Below are 19,085 nucleotides of genomic sequence, written 5' to 3'. Positions count from 1 at the left end.
CTGGTCTTCTCTCTCTTTTGCTCTTGCTTTACATTGGTATTTTTTCTTTTTCCCCCCGAAGGAGTTTATGGCCGTCCGATAATTTTTAGTCATTGGCAGTTCCACACTGAATACATTGGTATATTACCAGCTTCATTTCTCACATTATTGTACTAAGACTATAATGAGAACACAATATTTGGACGTACATATAATGAAGGCTGTCTTCTTCTACAGAGAAATTTGCGTTACAAGCGAAGCAAATCGCGCAATTCTCTTGAGAAAACGATGCTTCTTCTTACGCAGATGCGAGAACAATACCGCATTTTGTCCACGGCTAAAAACCCGTATTTTAAGCCAGTTTATTAAAAATCTTCTTTAAATAATTCTATTTTAAGCAGTACATACTTGTTTTTACATGTCTTTAAGCGCTAATTCCAGTTCATAAAAAGGCAACAATTAAACCCAATTTTCTTGATTTTCCAAGAGCTTTCTGTACTCCCAGTTCACTAATTCACACATAATTCGGTTTGTGCACAATTTCTAGGTTAGGAAGAAAATTTCTACATAATCGCGTAAAAAGGGAAAATTCAAGGCTTATCGAACTGCAAATTTAGTGACCGAAAGGGCAGAGCGAGACAGATGTTTATAGATGATTTTTTTATTACCTTCCTGTATTAACTGCGTGTATTCTAAAAATAAATGCCGTCCAGCGTGAATGATGAACTTATCATTCCCCACCCTAACAACAGTCTATAGATGGACTTCTACTGACGAAAGTCGTTTTACTACTTTTAGAGTGGTTTCGTCATGTATAATAACTGCAGCATCGTCAACGTATTGCAATATTTATTTCTTTAACTTCTTATTTTGTCTGATCGGTTTTATTTGTCGTCTCAATGCTGTCTTTACGATATGAGCCAGTGCTCCATCGCATTTTGTGCCTGTATGCGACTTATATGATTTTCCTTTGCCTTGTTAATTAATTTTAATAACTTTCTTATTATTTGTTAGATTTTTCTTCTATCTTACCCCTACGAATTCTTATTTGCTTTATGTTTTTTGAATGTTTTTGCTTGACACTCTGTCGTTGGGATGCAACTTTTGCTAATAAAATGCCATCGACATCTAACTATAGTAAGTTCTTATAAAATCGCTACATTATTGATAATAGGGAAACAACTGAGTACAAAATAAATAAATAAAATGACGTAATTTCTAACTACACCTAACTAGGTTTGCAGTGGATGTGAGATAATATTTTAAACTATCAATTTCCACGCTAATGGCTCCTAATAATTCAAAATCCTCCTCTGTACCAACCACTTACTGACTTACCTGAAGAGTAATTTTTTACATTAAACTTCACTTTGCAAAGAAAAACCGACAGCGCAGAGCGGGAACCGTTAATGACAAGTAAAAATCAGGCAGTGGAAAATATTAAATTATTATTATTGTTGTTTCAAAATCAAGTGTGAAATAATACATTATATCAGATCATTAGAATTATTGTTTAATATAAAAAGGTCTGTTTATACAGTGCGTTTCATGATAGTACACGTAACAAATGATTTTTGCGTGCAGATTGATTACCACAATCGGTTACGCAAGTTGCAAGATATTTTGTCTTCACCAATAACATGTTTCTTTTATGCAAATCCGATCATTAGCATTATTGGGCCATTAAAAGCTTATATTATATATTTACTATTACTTACCAATCACACTAAAGGTAAAGCAAGAAGGGCAAGGATGTGATTCCCACACTATCGCGTAAATCACGTCACCACTAAAACAAATTCCGATCGAGAAATGGTACTGATCGTGTGTAATCGTGATACTACACTTAGTATCGCCTACTGCTTCAATGATAAAAAAAACATTTGTTCAATTGTTCGACAAAAAGTTTAAAGACAAAAGACAGACGCGCGACCATGCACCACCATGTCATTGTTGTTAAACAAAAGTTATCGACATCAGGGTCTTGCTATTGGTCCTCGACCGGTTATCAAAACAAGTGAAGGTCTAGATGAGTACCAAACGTACTATCATTCAAACACATGCAATTAGACTCTTTTTTTATTAGGTGATTTGGCTTCGGAAACAATACCGTTTGGAAACCCAGTGCTGTCCCACTGGTTCATTCGGCGGTAGCAGCTGAAAAAATGCTGGGAAACTGGCTTTTGATTAAACTGGAACACCCAGTATGCGAAGCAGTTCTTGAAAGGTAAGCTGATGTGTTTATCACAATGTTTTCTTTGTTCTCTTATCGGTTCTTTTGAAGGTCTCAGTTTATGTTTTGTACATACGATATTTGCAGTGCCTTAAAGCTTGCACTATACAGGGTGTCCCATTTAAAGCTGTGATTGAAGATTGCTCAAAGGTGGTACGCTGTATGGAAAAAAGTTTCAAATAACAGTTGTCCGGTAAAAAGGGAGATGTGCCACGTAGATAGTGACATTTATCTAAAACGTCATTTTGAGGTCATTTCAAGGGCAACTTTTTTTTTTCAAACGGCAACCCTGTGTCTTTTTATAGATCCTTGTAGACATTCAAAAAATGAATATCTTTTATTTGAATAATTTTTTTATTAAACGTTTTGCTGCAGAGATATCCTTGATTTTTGTTCAATTTTTTAGGTAGTCGAAGTTATTGAGTTTTTTAATAATACTTTTTTTTTTCTAAAAAATTGACCTTAACAAGTGAAAATAATAGAAAAAACGTGGCAAGCCAGACATCCGAGGCCTCAATGCAATGGCAGATGAGCAGTTTCAGTATCTTATATGTAGTAATTTTTTCTCGAAAACTGTGCAGGTTATCGATGTTAAACTAGAGTACGTTTTTTGGGTATTTTTAAACTAAGCTTAAGAAAAACTAATCAGATATGCGTTTTGTCTACGCCCAAAAAAACCTACTAAAAAATCTTTAGACGACCCTGTTACTTGTGGGCCATACCACCTACAAATAGTGGATTCATCAATTGTTACTAAATGACGATATACCTTGTGTAATGAATTTAAATAAAATCGCAAGAGCTATTTGAAAGAAAATAAGAGAAGTATGTTTGTCCAGACGTTGATAAAAGTCCCCGTGACTTTTTTCATAACCATTTTTGGACCCATATTAATATAGAATATCCGGCATAAAATGACGTAATCTACCTTTCGTATCAACTTAGCACTATCATTTAGAAACACCCTGTGTGGCAACAATCGGTAACAAAAGTGGGATCGGAAAAGGCTTTACTGACTACCTGACTTTTGTTCCTCATGTAATATTTACTTCAGGGCTTTAAAACACTTCGTCAAGATGTACAGTCACTCAAAAAAGTATTCATACAGCCGGAAAAAAATTCTGTAAACCGTAACTTTTGACTGGTTTTGTTCAAATTTTGTATAATGAAAATTCAAACCGAAACTCAATTTGCGTAATCAAGCAACTTTTGAAAATTTAACTTTTAAAGTGCTTTCCAGCGTTTAAAAAAAACTCCGTTTTGAAAACTTCTTGTGCGGTGGAAATTTTTCAATGTGGTTTTAACATTCTTGTAGAGGGGATTTTTCTTCATGTATCCTGAAAATTTGATCAAAATCGAACAACAAATAAGGGAGTTGCAGCTTTTTAAAGTCGTCAAAAATGTCAAAGTTTCGTCATTTTGCGCGAAAATCGTCACTCTTTGGCGTTTTTGAAAGGCTGCAACTCCCTTATTTGTTGTTCGATTTTGATCAAATTTTCAGGATATATGAAGAAAAATCCTCTCTGCAAGAGTTTTTTTTTTAAACGCTGGAAAGCACTCTAAAAGTTAAATTTTCAAAAGTTGCTCGATTACGCAAATTGAGTTTCGGTTTGAATTTTCATTATACAAAATTTGAACAAAACCAGTCAAAAGTTACGGTTTACAGAATTTTTTTCCGGCTGTATGAATACTTTTTTGAGTGACTGTAGGTCCAGCCACAATTTGTTAATTATAATTAATTATGTGTTAATCGCCATGTTGAACCGGAAGGAACAGTAATGTAGAAAAGAAAAGCAAACTTGAATATTTCCATATCTGCTTAAAATATTGCGGTTTTTACCGACAAGTTAGATCGATAATGAGTTTCTGTTCCCTTGATACGTCTCAGGAAATAGCTTTGACAATAAATTAACCTACAGTCAACAATCAATATGCATTGTGAACATATACTAAAATATAGCGATATTCTAGAAAATTGTCTATTTATAAAATATGCAATCTTCTGGGAATGTGAAATACGGCTTTCCAGAAGAGCTAGAATATCTTAACAGATAACATACCAAGGGAAATCACGAAATATTGTCTGTAGCCACCTAACCTGAACTAACCTAAAAGGAAATTCTGCGTTTTCTTCGGAATATCAGCTTAGAAAAAATACTCTTGGTGTCACATGCAAAGAAACCTAAGGGATTCAGGTCAGGCGATCCATCCAGCCAGGAAAAAGGATCACCCGTGCCGGTTCTCATTTCCAATTCAATAATGTTCTTACGATCATCTGATGGTCTTTGAAATTATGGTCTTTCAGTTACAATATGAGCAGTGACTTTTTCATAATCGCAAATAACGAGTATGGTATGTTTTGAGTAGCGAAATAACGCATAGTACATGACCAATTGAATTTAAAATTTTCTATAAGCAATAATTTAGCACTCTGTATTACAAAGAGAGAGCTCGACAACCGACAAGGAATTAGTTGCGCATTGAATATTTGATAATTCGTTCTTGAATACCTTTGCATGTCTAATTATTTAAAATCTCAATGCCACATAGGACTTTATCGTACCGCCACATATGTATTTTAACAATTAGTATTACAGTAAAAAATAAACGAGTAATCGAGCTACTGAATAGACCAAAAAACAATTTAGAGTTACCAAAGGAAATGTGGAAATTACCCGGTTTTTCAACGAACTTGCGAAGGAAAAACTTAGCAAAACTTACCTATAAGAATTTTTCCCTTGTATTCTGACGTGTCAAGCTTTTGCAGTGAATATACATAGAAGCTGCGTCTGTATATTCAAGTGAAGATTCAAACTGCGTTTTTCAACTTATTGCACGTGTAAATATAAAGTTTGATTTCGTTCAGCAATGCTAAACAAACTTGGTTCAACGTGACATTGGTCAAAAGTTTCACAAGCCGAAAAATAATATTATCTGCAACCTTGTCATTGTCTCCGCAATTTGCATGATGAGCCACGGGTGAAATTAAAATAAGGACATTATAACGAACAAGACAAATATGGGGTCATCTAGATACATACACATATTTCAAAACTGCATGTATATAAATTCACGGCCAATAGTCTACTGATAAAAGAGTAAATTTCTTCATGAAGCGCTAGCACACTAAGAAATTCTCTAGTGGATCTAGATCTGGCGATCCAGGCGGCCTTTATGAGTTTTTTCAATACGTATCTACAACCCATAATCCCCGACATGTTTAAAATTGCTTGAATAAAACATACGGAAATTGCACTTGGCAGTATATTCATTAATTAACAAACTAGTAGCCAGTAATTTCTCGTTCCAGTTCCAACCGGTTATATCTTTATTTATTTATATTTTATTACTTACTTAATGTTTAATAATTTATAACGGGCTTAGTGCGCATTTAGATAAAGTCGCATCATTATTATGATTTCTAGGGTTCAAGCCTGGTTAAAAAATTACATATTTTCACGGAAAATTTTTGAAAAATCTTATGTTTTAACGGAAAAAGGCTCATCGATGATAAATAACGGAAATATTCCTTACAAAGCGATTGGGTAGAACAGGTATATGCCACGCTGCACAATATTAGGAAACAAGTGAAAGTGGTTGTATCACAACTGATTCGTCATATCCCCAGTAGAAAACCACTATAGATACTTAAATTGCCACCTGAGGAATTGAATTTTCGAAATTTATAGGATTTTTGGTCGTCATTTATCCTGTTATTTGCCCTTCTGTTCCATTTACTAGCGAATGTGTATCATTTTCTCTAGGAAGTGATTCATAAAAAATAATTATTTGCACAAGGGAAGAAAGTGTTACATCTAAAGTAATCACACTTTCCTCCAAAGGTGTGAATCATGTTTTTTATATCCAGTGGTCTGTTTTATAAAAAAATAAGCTAATGCGTCATGTGCATTGACGATTTGTAGGAAAGAAATTACTTTTACTCCCTAAGAGGAAAAATACTTTCGTTCTCCAAGGAGAAAATTATTTTTACCCCAAAAAAACTAACGTTCATATATACATATATATATTTTATAAATAAAAATACTTTTTTCCTAAAGGAAATAATTTCCTCCATAAGGAACACAAACGTCTTGTTTTTGTAGCTCATTATACTCCTAGTACAATACAGCAGGTAAATTTGTAATCCTAGCAGAATAAGTCGGGTATAATAAATGCGCCTTCTATGGAACTGTCAATGACTGAACATACACGCTCGTACGTAATGAGGATTTATTCGACTTATCCATTAATGGCTCGGAAGTTTGCTCACTGACTTGTCTTATAAAATCCCACGTTAGGTAATTATTCCGTAAATAACTATGGAAGTTACTTAAAATTGTGACGGAATCATAAGTCAAGAAAAGTACTAAAAAATAAGAGTATGTGGAAATTATTAATTCTTAAATAACTCTCTAATGGAAAACAAATTTTTTCGGTTTTGAATTTAGTGATAGTTTTCAATACCCCTTAAAGAGATCGAAAAGATATACTTTTCGCCACTAGTTTCGAAAACCAAGATTTTTCGCGACTTGTGGAGAAAAGTTGCATCGTCAGTAGGAAATCATTTTAATGTAGTATAAAAATTTGTTGTTTAGAAAAATAACATGTTTTTATACTGTTTGAGTGTGTTACACGTTTATTCACTTCAAAACCCGAAAAATCTTATATAAAACACGTTGGGGAACTCCCATTTGGTGTATTTCGCATCCTTTTATAGAACTTGCCACGCTCGTTCTACAGAAGTCTTCTCATTGCGTAAACTCATACTTTTTACACTTGGTTACATAAATAGGTATTATGTAATCCATATGATATTGCAGGACCTTATTTCGCACCCATACTCGTTGCACAAAACTATGCATTTGCTAACTAGTTACTTAAACTGTTATTATTAGTGTTAACTTACTTCCTTTTCGAGAAAGCGAACAAGTTAGAAAACCCTTTTTGTAAGATTTGTCTGTTAAAATTACAGTTTCATGATTTTCTGGCACATTTTCTGTTTATTTAAAATATAATTAATAATAATGTCTTGCACTGTAATAAACACTTTGTTGCCAATAGCCAACGACACAGTACGACGATAATTAACCTTTAGTTCCACCACATTATTCAGCTTTCCCATCGTCCCCAAATGGCGACACCACGGATATTAATATACAGTGCGTTGCAATATTACACAACAGCAATCTTCCTCTGAATGGAACATTTATGACCGATATAAATCTGTCATTAGTAGGTGAACAACTCCCATTTTTAAGATTCTTCAAGTTCATCGGTAATTAGAAAAACGAGGACAAGCTGAACGAAAAAGGAACTGCTATGTAATAATGCAAGTTGACATATGTATGGATGTCGATGACGATTACTCGACCGAGTTTCTTCAGATCACGGCTTTCATCGGTGGTCTTCAGTGGTCAGTACATGTTCAGTGTATGTGTGGGTATATGTTCAATATGATTCAATATCTGGGGCATATTTTGGCATCTCGATGAGCTGTGTGAAAACGAGGATGATGGTGTGTCGCTTGGCAAGTAAAACTCCTGAACTCAATCAAATATTTGCGATCTTGGGTTTATTACCAGGAACGGAAAAGTTTAAATGGAAATAGAAAGATCCGGCAACTTTCCGAAAGCTGTGAAACAGGCACGTTAATAAATATTTTTGTTGAGTAGTTATTTAACATTTGAAATACTGAATAAGCTTCAGACTCTAAACATGGGTAACAGGGTCGTGAACATCTCACCACCATCATCACCATCATTATGAGATAAATAACCTCTACACAAAATAAACACTTTCAAAATCAGCAGTCCATAAAGAGCTCATCATGATTACTATGGACCATAAATGTCAAATGCTCCTTTCCTCTTACTTGGGCACGTATTTACCGGGAGATCCCAGATGTTGAGGTCCAAAAGGAGAACCCTAGTCGACCAGGAAATTCCAACCGCTCAGATCCCACCAGGAAACTTCCGTTCGTCCAGGTCTTACGTAGCAAACAAATTGTTTGACAGTGATCTAGTACATGTGGTATTTAGTATCAGCCTATGACCATCTGGTACAAGCACCTTCTGGTCACGCACCACGTTTTGATGAACTGCCAAAACACATGGATCTTAGACCAATGTAACGTCATTACTTATCATCTAATGTAAAATCTTTACTGTTCTCTTGAGCTCATCCCTCGTTGTTTTGATTCGAGGAAGATCGCTCACTAAATCCAGAAAGTTGATTAACAACGCAATTGGCATGATTTATATGATCAACCATATCTTGCAATTTCTGCCAGAAGAAGGTTTTTTTGCTTCAAAAACTTTATACTCATAAAGACCAAACGCATCTCCAGCTATGCGTTGACAAATATCTTGTTCCAGACAAAATTCCATTAGTTTGTTACTTAAGCGTATTTGACTTAAAGGTTGGTACCTTAATTTTGAGCCAAATCACTTAAAATTGATTAGTAAGTGCTCCGACTTGTATTAAAACGACTGTGCTATAATGTATCCAATTCTTCCCACGCTCACGTAATCTCTTGAATATTCAGACTCACTCTGCTCTCGTGGCTCTCTTGAGTCTGACTCATTCTCACGTCTGCTACAGATATGAAATTGCCCTTTGACAGATGCACCAAAAGAGCTGTACCATGCATGATCATCATCATCATCATCATTATCATCATCATCATCATCATCATCATCATCATCATCATCAATTGCGATATTGTATTAAACAGGACCGCCTGAGTGTACTGATGAAAATATTCTGTATATTTTGCTCGCCTTGAGACCGACTGATTAAAATTTAACTCGCTAATGTCGATGTGCGAAGCCAAATAAACTTGAAACTGTGACTTTGAATTTGTTCACTGTTCCTTTTCTTTCCTTATTCCTTTATCATTTATTTACGTTTGTCATGTTGGTGTATTTGTGGTACCAACCGAGGACAATGCTTTCTCCGATAGTTTTTTTCGTCACTTCCAATGATTTTAATAAAAAAATCATTCGCCTCAGATACGCAAATCATATCCATCGAATCCAGGCTGGAAACTACGAAACGGTTCTCTAAACTCAATCGTTATTGTCTAGCAAATTTTAGTTTTTTCTGCATAAATAAATTATCCGTTCAAAACGTTTTCATTGACCCCAAGCATCGTACCGTGAAACATGGTCATTGCTATTACAAAGTTTATATCTCCTTTTTGCTGTGGCTATTGCTCATTTTCCTGGCCAGTCTCAGGTCCGATTCGTACAGGAATCCCAGTTAGTTTTTTTTCTCTCAATGTCAGAATAGTCGCTCGTTGCTCTATATCAAAGAAATTAGATATAGTGCACGTATTGGTCATGTTCCTGATTCTCTTATTCTGGCTGCAATTAACTTGGACCTGGCTACTCCTACCACAATTCTCGCAGATTTCCATCAAATATCGAATTTCATAAATTTATTCTTAATACAGTTAATTAGTATACATTTTTATCATACCTGACAAGAATGACTAAATATTGTTGTAAATGTGTGCTAATAGTAACCTCGAAACGATGTTAGTAGCATGTAGGTATTTGTTTGTCTAACTTCCGACAACCACATGAAGGCTTCTCGAGTTCAACACACCATGGTAAGGTTACCCCAGCTGGGGTAATTTTGAATAATGTTCGTGCTAATTTTTTCTGAATATATTTATTATGCAATCGGCAGTTATAGCAAATATTGTTTAATTACCGGTCGTGACACGACTGCGTTTCTTTTTTTTTTCTAAAACTTAACCGAGAGAATAATTACTCATGAATGTTTACCGTAGTAAGTAGATATTCAAATAAGAGGATTAGGTATTGATTTTTGGCTACATAAATTAAAATAAATTTTTAAAAGATCCTTGACTATCATTATCGTTTTCACTATTATCATAATCACTATCATTATCATCATCATTATCATTATATGATTCGCATAAATTTATAAATATTGTCATACGTACGATATTCAGTGCTTCATAAGTGCATTGGAAATCTTCCTCCTACACGTAAAATCATGAGTGTGCTCGACGACAATGATAATCATTTTTCCTCATGATCAAATGCCGCAGATTGAAAATAAATTAAATAATCATTATGTATATGAAATGCACGTGTTTTTCGCGGACGACCATCGTTCTACTTTCCACACTGTATAGGAAAATACGTACCCTGCAAGAGCAACATTATTGATTACTGGAATGAACATCATACCAATGATTACTACATGTTTCGGCCCGATGTCGCATCATTTCCTAGCGTAAAAATTACTGTGAACTGGTTGGGAAGAGACGGCGTCCCATATGTAGTAAATACAGGGTGAGTCGGGAGGATCGTGCCAAACTTCAGGAGCGTGCTGTACATGAAAAATAAATGTAAAAAAACTCAAATGTTGTTATCCGATTTTCGTTTGTTTACAAGTTATAGCGTAAATAAAATTAAAACATAAAATTTAAAAAAATTATAAATTTCATAAGAAATTCCATAAATTAACGTTTGGATATCATAAGTAAATGTTCAAAAATATCGCCATTAACTTCTAAACATTTTCGGCCTCGTCTATGAAGAGCATTCGTTGCGCTCCTGATTGTTTCATGTCTTTCTTCAATAGCAGCTGCAGCATTTCTAATGCGTTGAATTAGTGCATCTTGAGTGTCCACTTTTACTTTGTACACTTCAGTTTTAAACCAACCCCACAAACAATAGTCTAGTGGTGTCAGGTCTGGAGACCTTGGAGGCCAACTAATAGGGCCACCACGACCAATCCAACGTCCAGGAAAGGTACGTTTATGGTAAATAGAATCCTAGTTAAAAAATTTTATTTACGCTATAACTTGTAAACAAACGAAAATCGGATAACAACATTTGAGTTTTTTTACATTTATTTTTCATGTACAACACGCTCCTGAAGTTTGGCACGATCCTCCCGACTCACCCTGTATAGCCCCAGGCAGGGTTGATAAAAGGAGAAAGTTTCTTATTTTTCATTTTACTAGAAAAACGGACTCTTCATAGAAGTTTTTCCTTGTTTCAGAACAGTTGAACCAATTTTCTTTATTATTTCAGTGAAATATCGAATGATTGGTCAGTTTAGTTGAACATTTTTCTAAATTCCAAAAATTTATTGTTGTGTCCATGGGAACCGTAATCAACACTTTTAGTTATTATATTTTCATTATAATAATTCGACAAGAAAGGGAAAACTAGAAATAAAAATTTCACCCTCAAAAAAATAGTTGAATGGTAAGAAATCGTATATCAGACGTTCGTTTTAACCTTAGGTGGCCCCTCAGGAGCGACTCGGAAATGTAACGGCTCCGCTACTCTACATGCTAAGATGACAGAGTACCGCTGGTGAAAAATGTGGCCTCATCAGAGAATACTCAACAAAATTATTAGTTATCGATGGCTTTAGCGTCCGATTACAAGCAGAAATCAAAGCGTTTTACTCGATCTTCTGACTCTGATAAAAATTGCTTAAAAGAAGCGATTTTTGAGATATTTTTAAGTTTTTTTGTACATGCATTTTCCTTATTTCTAATCGAGGCGATCTTCGTCGATGGCAAAATTTTCGACCATTTTGAACCGAATCGCTTCCAATAAGAGTGGCGGCGTCATCTTCATTTCGAGCTATCTTCGTGTTGTTTACATCCAATATGGAGCCAGCAAGGAATTTTTTGACTAATTTGGTGCACCACATTTTGAGACGTAATTACACGGAAACTTTTAATTAAACCTCCCGATAACTCGACGAATTGCGTTATCACCTCTGCCATAGCATTATAAATATCAACCGATGTGCAATATCTATGTCATTTACCAACTGCAAATATTTTTTCTACGTAAGCTATTTGCAATAGCTCTCCCCAATACAATCCTGTTCAGCGTAGGAGTGCCGACCCAGCGATGGTCAATAAATAACCCAACCTTTCCCTTGAAGAAAAGAGAGAAGTTTAAAAATAAATCCCAAATAAAGTAGCTTAAGCCAAGGTCGCTTTTGAATGTAAAATTGACGTAACGGTGCTATGTTAACATCGTTTCACGGGTATGAGATACTTTCGCTGATCTCGGTGTCTTGTGCCGACCATCACCGGAGAAAGTGTATCATGGAATACTGCTTCGTCATGTTGTTATTAAACCTTTTGACCTAATGGAAGTTTCTTGTGGCCTAAATTTGCGCAACAGACTTGGCTTAGTGATGCTAATAGGCTTTCTTGATTGTACGACTTTATTATCACAAAACTGCCAATTGAAGTTAAAACGTACGTGCCTTTTCTTGAATTGGCGAACGGAAAGTAACATTTTACTGGTCGTGAGCATGCTAAGATTTTATCGCACGCAAATCAGAGGCACGTATGCTGGCATAATAACCATTTGAGGGCACTTGATATTAACATGCAGGCGATAAAATGTTTGCCGCACGTGTGCTTACAGTGTGAGCTCACAGAAGAGTCGGCAGGAAAGTCGGCACCCAAGCGCCCGTATCCAGGAGAAATATTTGATTATTACCGACCAAATCGCGTTTCGGATCGTGCCTTGTGATAAAATAACACTTTTCGCACTTGTGTAGGGAATACCTATTCAAATCAAATTAACCTTAGCGAATAACGAATGTACTTTTTGAAAAAAAAAACAGGTTTTTACGCATATTTTACGGAACTAGCCGCAATTTAATGAGCTTCAAAGGACAACCTCGTCAGATAGTTAACACACGTGCGTTCGTACGATATGTGCGACGTGTGGAAGTGTCTTTGCCGTCACTTGCTGACCGAACAGCGCACCCTGTCGTTCGCTCATTTGCAATTGGCGTGCGGTAAAGTACCCCTTTTCGCACTCAGCAATTAACTATTACACTTACTTCATGTTATCAATTAAAATCGGAGGAAAGTTTAATCAAAGGCTTACAATCAATAATCTTGAATTTCATCAGAATGGTAGGTACTGCACATAATCATAAATAACAGCGATAAAGCGCCATGAATAATTACTGCAGGAATTTTAAACTAAAAATAGGTAACTTTAAAGTGGCTGATTATAGCCTTCATCGAATCCTGAGGAAATTAAGACCACGTCAACATTTATGTGGTCTTTTGAATAATAAATGATCCGACGTTGCATCGTCTGCTGTATTCAGATCCTCATCAATTACCAGAATAATTATTATTAGGAGTATTGTCTTTGCATATCAAATCGATAAGGGCTCCGAGCGTTCTATTCCTCAGCAGGGATAATGGAACTGAGTCGTGAATAACGACTTCGATTATAACGCCAAGTCGCACGTTCGACCGTTTCTTTGGATTTAAGTTTGCTCCATAGTAAAAAAGTCACTGTTAACGTCCGCAAATAGGACATTTTTAGTGGTTGCTAGCCACGTGCAATTACGCTACGGGACATAGAATAGTATTGTAGTACATTGTAGTATGAAATCGACACTGCCGACATTCTTTAAAAAGTAATTCAAAGAGTAACCGTTTTTTTTTTAATGCTACCTTTAACGGCCTTATAGGCGAATTTCAGAAAATTTGTTTCAATACACAAATTTGACACATCTATGCATCGTTGTAATTTTTCTGCAATTTGCATGTAAAGCTGCTAAAACGCCGCTTTTTCAATAAATTTTGGTCTCTTTTTGCGGTATTTTTAACTGACTGCTGGCAATGTCGTCTTTATATTGCAATTACTATAAATACCCAAAAAATCAATTTCTTTGAGGCATTTACCACCATTAAGGAACAAAAACACGAACAAAGGGTTTTGTTAATCTAATTCATGGAATCTGAGTTTTTTATGTATCCGTAATTGACTCAAGGAAATTAATTTTGTATCGAAAAGTGTAGAGAGATTAGGACTTATTGGGAAAATTCTTGAATTATGAATGAGGACTATGCAGATTAAAGGTTGTGCTCATTGTACTTATTCAGTTTGTTTGTGTTATTGTAATTTTATTGCGTTTAAATAAATGATTAAAAAAAAAAGAAAAGTTTTGTCCATTGAGGAGAAAGGTGTCACCATTCCCAGACTCGAGGCAGGCGGAAGTAACAATCCCGTTGCAAATGGGTTGCACTTATCGCATTCGATGATTTCCACAATTTAGAAGAACCGGAAAAATATCAAAAATCAGTTTAATGAAAATTTATTTGCCAAAGAAAAAACTTAAGTTATCCAATCACGAAGTTAGTGATTGGGCATTATTTATGTGGTATCAAAAGGAAAAAAGTGAGGTAGCAGCAATCGATGGCTTAGTACTACGCGCAGAAGGAAACCATTTGTTAAAATAATTAATAAAAGTTTGGAACATAAATACTTAGAAAGTTAGATTAAATATTTCCGGTAAAAACATAACATTATGTAGGAAAAAATTAGTGGTAAAACTGCCAGTGTATCAGTTACAGCGGCAGAAGTTTGGCTTAAAATTATGTAGCTGAAGATTCTAAAAAATATATTATACAGGGTGAGTCGGGAGGATCGTGCTAAACTTCAGGAGCGTGTTGTACGTGAAAAATAAATGTAAAAAAACTCAAATGTTGTTATCCGAGTTTCGTTTGTTTACAAGTTATAGCGTAAATAAAATTTTTTAACTAGGATTCTATTTACCATAAACGTACCTTTGGTATTAGTGATATTGAAACTGCTTTATGTTTATTTTCGAGTTCAATTAAAGTGTTACAAGATGCCAAGCATTTATTCAAATTTAGAATATGCAAATATGGTGTTTGTTTACGGTTTTTGTAATGGGAATGCTAGAGCTGCTGCTGAAGAATATCGTCAACGGTTTCCACATCAAAGACATCCTTCTAAAAACGTATTTATCCGAGTGTTCAACAATTTTGAAAATGTTTAGAAGTTAATGGCAATATTTTTGAACATTTACTTATGATATCTAAACGTTAATTTATGGAATTTCTTATGAAATTTATCAATTTTTTTAATTTTATGTTTTAATTTTATTCACGCTGTAACTTGTAAACAAACGAAAATCGGATAACAATATTTGAGTTTTTTCACATTTATTTTCATGTACAACACCCACCTGAAGTTTGGCACGATCCTCCCGACTCACCCTGTATATATATATATATAATATTTATATTATTTATATAATATTTATATTATTTATATTATATATATTATTTTATTAGAGTGACGAGATTTTTAACACAGATAAAACAGGTTTTTTCTACAAAGTAACCATGAACAAAACATTGAAATTTAAAGGAGAGAGGTGGAAAAATGTTCAAGAAAAGTGTTACTCTTTTTGTTGCTGCCAATTTGACGGGATCAAAACAACGTAAGTTGACTGTTATTGCAACATCAAAAAACTCTGGCTGTTTTTAGAATATTAAACCGTTAGCTGTGTCTTACATATCTAATAAAATAGCCTGGTTGACGTCAGACCTATAAAAATTTTGAAAGACTGGGACACTGGAATAATGGAAAAAAAATTACTGTTGGTAGACAGTTATTCAGCGCACCCAGAAATGTCAAATTTAGAGAATATTAATTAACGTTCAATATTTCCAACCGAATACCCTATCAGCTCTACAGCCAGTTGATCAGGGCATCATAAGATCAGTGAAAGTTTATTTCAGAAAGTTCCAGCTAACGAATAATATTGAAAATAATCAACAAGGCAAAGAGCGTGCTTACTAATCTTTTGGATGAAATATCAATTATTTCTAAGCATTAAACAGGGTACCACCTCAAACCATCACAAGTCGTATGAGTCACGCAAGTTTACGACTACCACCAGTACCTCGCGAGTCGGAATAGGAGGACGATCTTCCTTTAGCTGAGGTGGCAAAAAGGATAAATAATGATTAAAAAAAAAAAGATGATGCGGCTCTTGTTACGATAAAAGAAAACCTTCCATTGTTAGATGAGTCATGAAACGATTTTGTAAATGTTGACCTTTGCTTGGAAACAAACGGTGTTTTATCTGATGAGCAAATCGCCAACGAAGTGCTCGTCATTCAAAAAATGCAAGACGAAAGTGTTGAGGACTCTGAAAGTGGTAAAGATTTTAACCTGTCATCAACTTCAGAAGCTTTACAAGCTGCAAAAACCCTGAACAATTTGGCGCTATACCTTAATCCCGATAACAAAAGGGTTTTCCATGAAGTCAGTTCCATAGAGAAATAAATTGAACTGTTTCATTTTAACTAACCTTGCAAAAAGCAAACAAAAACTACAGAATATTCAAATAAATTATGTGTTTATCGTACATACGTAAATATAAATAAGTTAGAAGCCACATTAAGTTATTTACGTCTTACGATTTATCTGTTAAAGTTTTTAATTATTTTAATATATTTTAGTGTTTTTTTCATATTTAATTATGAAAAAAAAAACAAGTCTTGATGTAACGACGACCGGCTATAACGATCCTTTTTACTTGCTCCCGTCGCCGTTGTTATACTCGACTTTCACTGCATTTACCTTACGACAACAATCGTTATTGATTAAAAATCCCGAATAAGCGACAAGGGACTGAAATGAAGTTATAGGAAACAGTTAGTACCGGTTTGGGTAGTTCCAATTAGAAAAAATGTTGATGCGGGAGTAATTCGCATTTATTAAAACATTAATCCCTCGAATAAGACGAGAAAACTTAATATTAAATAAAATATTTAAAAATGCTTCAGGTGTAACGATCGCAATTCGTAATTTTGACCAGATTCATTGAAAATGTAGATTGCACTGGTCAAAAGCTGGCACATCTTCAGGCACCTCATTCAGAAATGCGTGATCAATCAACAGTCAATATCCTGTGTAGCTATATGCACTGAGCTGTACTTCGCAATTAGAGTTGATTAATTGAAGTAATTAGATAATTTATCAATTTGTTCCGCAGAGACAAGTTCAAGGTTTCGGTTCACATTCACCTTACACTGCTTACACATTGTAGGTCAGAAATTAAGCCATTAGCGAGTTCGGGTGTCCAAAAAGTGCACACTAAGGGTGATGAAATGGACAACCTTGTCCATCGTTCATTTTGTAACTTGTCCAACTGACGTAAGCAGCTTCGGCGCACTTTTTGCATGTCCGAATTCGCTAGATATAATTTGTCAAAAAGGAAGTAAAGGCCCTGGACAAGAACTCAAGGCCTGAATATTACTCGATGAGAAACGTGTTTCGTTTGCCAAACGCAGATTTTACTCGTACAGTATTGCATACTGTTAAAACTCGGCCTAGTATCTATTTGTCGATCATAAAAGGCGATAACTCTAAATTGACGTAGGAGCAACTGGAATCAATCACATTGATATATCATTAGCCTATAAATATAATAGGATCCCTCCTATATAATCGAGTAATGGCTTTTACCAAATAGAAAAAAATTGACGAAGGCTGTCTGAATATCATAGCTGATAACTAGCCTTTGCAATCAGAAAAAAAAAACAGCTAAAACCTGATATACGAGTATTATCGGACGCTCTTATAATGAAGGTTATTATCCCTGATTGCGAAGTTTACGTCACGAGTGAAGTGAAACTTCAAATTCAAGGTCTAATGGAACTTGTTATGGGCCTATTAAACAGTCTGCCGGCCTTTATTCATATGGAAATTGCATTAGGCCTATTCGGGAGGAAGACACAAATTTGCGGAGGGTCGAGGTATTTTTCACGACGAAAATCTTCAAAAAGACACCCGACCTGTTGTTCTGGTGGTCGGACAGTGTGGGATTCCCCGCAGCGTCTACCCCCTAAAACCGTTGAGATTCCTTTCAAACCTGCGACGACCCGGCACTGTCCATGGGAGATAAATACATCAGAGTCGAGGAGACATGGATAGTTTTTATTTGCATCGTCCTGGTGTGTTTGCAGTATTTTTTTACTACTTTTGCTCTTTCTTTTAATCCATTATTATTAATCACTTTTATTCGTTACTTTTTTTGCCTTCTTCGGATTATGCGTTTTGGATGCTAACTGCCATCCTTTCCTTTTTCTTTGACCATTGCAGAAATGAGAGTGCTGCATCGGTCCCATTTTATTCCGCTTTCCATCATTACCCTCATCAAGGATTCCGGAGTTGGCATGCGCGCGCGCACCTGTTCATCTAGTTTTTTTTTTATTTCGAAATCTAAGCAGTGGAAAATGCAGCGTTCTACAGAATTGATCACTCAGCAGGTCCCGCATTCCGGTCCTGTTTTCCTGATTCCATGCGTGAAAGCCCTAAAGCTTCCCTGACCGCTGAGCGCCTGAGTTAGGAAATACACTCCCGAGCATGAAATTGGGGTCACTTCGTAATTTGCATTTAACTTAATAGCTTATAGTTTATTCAAATTTTTTTTACCTGTAACATAATTAATAAATTTATGCGGTGATTTTGTCGTGATTGCTCGAATGAAAACAATTTTGTTGTGGCCGTAAAATGTATTAAAAATAATTTAATTAAAGAACCTGCATTTATCCCTGACATGAAGATTTTTGCTTACTTGAGCACCGAGTATTTCCTCCTCTAACAGCAGTAATAGCTCTTAGACGAGATATGTTTTGAATGAAGTTTTGGATTACGTTCTAAGGAAGATTGTCGGATTCCTGCACCAGCATTTCACGAAACTCTCTGAAATTTCTAGGAGCCAACAAATATCTCCATAAGCGTCTCTTTATCTCATCCTGAACATGCTCTATCGGATTCAAATCGGGATATCGAGCAGGCCAGACAAATCGCGTGATTTGAACCTCGTCAAGAAAACTGGTAACCATGCGAGTAGTGTGGGACTGTGCATTCTCATGCATGAAGGTTGCGTTCTCTCCAAGAACAATCACGAACGGTACAACATGATCTTCTAAAACCTTCGTCAGGTGCCTGTACGCGTTCAGAATCTTATTTTCGATTAAACCTAACTTTGTACGAGGACGAAA

General features: G+C 35.4%; 1 protein-coding gene across 1 annotated transcript in view; it reads right to left on the bottom strand.

The window, feature by feature from the left end:
- The window catches only part of LOC136347215 (uncharacterized), a 37,700-nt gene extending 35,720 nt beyond the window's left edge, over positions 1-1,980 (bottom strand). Inside the window, exon 1 of the mRNA XM_066296981.1 lies at positions 1,688-1,980. The gene's annotated coding sequence lies outside the window, so the exon portion shown is untranslated. The remainder of the gene's footprint in view (positions 1-1,687) is intronic.
- Positions 1,981-19,085: the final 17,105 nt, after the last annotated feature.

The sequence above is a fragment of the Euwallacea fornicatus genome, chromosome 27, assembly GCF_040115645.1.
Source record: "Euwallacea fornicatus isolate EFF26 chromosome 27, ASM4011564v1, whole genome shotgun sequence".
Taxonomy (NCBI): Eukaryota; Metazoa; Arthropoda; class Insecta; order Coleoptera; family Curculionidae; genus Euwallacea; species Euwallacea fornicatus.
Note: the sequence above shows the minus strand (reverse complement) of the source record. Positions and strands in the feature narration are given on the sequence as shown.